A 2,695-nucleotide genomic window follows, 5' to 3' on the forward strand; every position below is an offset into this window, starting at 1 on the left:
CCCCAAAATACCCGTGGGTTTTACATGTTGACAAACAGCCTAAACACCATCCAGGAATCTGCTTCATGTTCACCTGCAAAAAAAATTCAGTGGAGTAATTCTGCTAAAAATATGATATTCCTAGTTTGAGTCTAAATGAATACTGTAGGCCTCAAAAAAAGATGCCAAAAATGAAAAAATAATAAAAATACTGTATAGGGGATTAATTTCACGGGTTGTAATTTTCACGTTTTTCTCTCATCTGACATGTTCGCGGATTCTTGAATTCGCGGAATTGGTATATAATAAAAGTTGCTTCCTTTGTCTACATCTGTTTAATCCATACTGGTCATAGCTACATGTAAACGACATCAATCAGCGTTATGTCTTTATTTCATGAACAGGGTAGGTTAATATAAAATTGTTAGATTTAATATTAATAATTAATTAAAACAAGTGCAGTTATTAAAAGTTCTTCACTCTCAACGTCAAATGACTTTCCTATAGATCGATGCTATTACGATGAGTGCATGTGCACCCAGGATCTTCAATACAATTAACGTGACAAAAAACCACTGGTCGTAAGCTCAATATTTATTTGAACGATCTTTTAAAACCAAAATGTCGATAAAAACCAATATGGATGATAATGCTGGTAACAAATACACATGGTAACATTTATATATGTTACGCACGGGTAATCAAAACCCATGGCCCACGTGTTTTGATTGAGGACAAACACAGGTTATTATCTGCTGATTTGAATTAAAGTAAAGCGTGATAATTAAATGACAAGTACTACTCGTAATTACTAAAATGGCCATGTACTGTATGTACATGCATATCAACCTATCGTAGTATATTCTCAAATTTCCAAATAAAACATCGAGATTATTGAAAATCTATTCACAGTTTCTTGAATTCACAGATTTATTAACACCGTAAATATAGCGAATATTAACAACGCGAGTTATTTACCCCTATACAGTAGTCTCTTTACATATATAATTACAATTGACAAAGTTAATTTTGATTGGCTTTTTCCTTGCATAAGACCTATATAGCTATAAGAAGGGTGTCAGTACAGATCAAATTATGCCTGAATCAACACCAGTCCTGTATCTTATGCACTGTCAAAGACTATGGTAATTATCTAAAAACTTTTCCCGTAAAAATGTAGTACCTTTGGCACTGATCATCAGACAGATGTATTTGGACATGATTGGTTTAAATGGCTTCTGTCCTCCGGAATGTAGTACTTTCTGGACATCACCTGGACTTGGGGTCCCTCCAGGATCTAAAATATATTCTTCTTTCTTATAATTCATGAAATGATGGATTACTGCATATGCAGAAGTTTTAGCAGGGACCTATTTCAATATATATAGCAATATCTAAGATTGAAGTTTTGGTATTACTTATGAAGTTGAGATAGCTAAATTTGAACATAACTAACAATACATTCCACTTACAAGTTACATTACTATTGTGCATCTAGGCAACATTAAATTGATAAAATTTAAATCTTATTTCTAATATTAATCATAATATCTTGATTGACTGTCTTTTAATTTTACAGAAAAAGTCAATTTGCAAGATCAATTTAATTGCATAAAACTTAAGTATTCAGAACTTCCTTATAATTAGAAGTTTTATAGACACATACTGGCAAAAACTGGGTATGGCTTTATCTTCTTCGACAGGGGATGCTCACTCCTCCATGACACCTGATCCCACCTCTGGTGTTTTGGAGGTCCATGTTGGCTCTTGATCTGCCCTTGATTTGTATTGTTTATCTGGATCGACTTTTGAGCTCTTTTTGTTGAGCTTGAATACTGTTCTTTATCTCAATGTCTAATGTATTCCGTTTTCTTTTCTTCCACAGTAATGGCATTATTGTCTTAGATAAATAATAATTTGAACATAATATAACCTGACCCATCCAAGATTCATTTCAACTTTGATAGTTGTCTTTGTTTAAACAGAGGCCGACATTTACAGTATTCTTTCAAGGGCACCTATACATGTAATAATTTTCTCCACTCAGTGGTAATATTAATTTTTAGTAAACTCATATAATGCACAGAAAATGCTTATTCAGAGTACAAATTATTATGCTATATTCCAGCCAGGTCAAATATACATTCCAATAATCTTAGATCATGTATGCATAAAAATAATGTGTGCAATATAAATTAAATTTAGTAATTGTGATCAGATATCAAATACATGTATATCATAATAAACAGTTTAATTATAACCATAATGCTAATTCTTCACAATGGTATATGAAGTACAAGAATGCATTTACATATATACAAACTACAAAGTCAAGTCAGGAAGAGTTACAAGTGTCAAATAAGAAAATAGTTACTGAAAGCTGAGCTAGGCCAATATCTTCTTAGCAAACAAAGACAGCTTTATCAGTGAGTCAACATTTTATTGTGATGGACATAATTTTTCTTAAACTTTATTTTAAGTATTAACATGAGAACAACACTAAATCTTATCAATAAGTTTCCAACATGATGAAAATATGGACATTCCATTATTTACATAATGAAATTCATCCCTAAAGCATTTTTATTACATATTAATCAAATTACATATTCTTAAAGATCTACCAGTGTCGATTGGAAGTTTGAGGTTACAAGTTTAAAATTTAAATTAATTGTTAATACAATTCTTAAATATTTTTATCTATGCTCATAATTAT

General features: G+C 31.2%; 1 long non-coding RNA gene across 1 annotated transcript; it reads right to left on the reverse strand.

Moving 5' to 3' along the window:
• Nucleotides 1-2,131, reverse strand: LOC134255046 (uncharacterized). The gene is made up of 3 exons (XR_009989437.1): nucleotides 1,646-2,131; nucleotides 1,163-1,276; nucleotides 1-73 (listed from the first exon to the last, which is right to left on the reverse strand). It is a non-coding gene; the product is annotated as an uncharacterized LOC134255046 (long non-coding RNA).
• Between the last annotated feature and the right edge of the window lie 564 nt (nucleotides 2,132-2,695).

The sequence above is a fragment of the Saccostrea cucullata genome, unplaced genomic scaffold (genome assembly GCF_032062105.1).
Source record: "Saccostrea cucullata isolate Sc308-1 unplaced genomic scaffold, CSIRO_AGI_Scuc_v1 ctg1673, whole genome shotgun sequence".
NCBI lineage: Eukaryota > Metazoa > Mollusca > Bivalvia > Ostreida > Ostreidae > Saccostrea > Saccostrea cuccullata.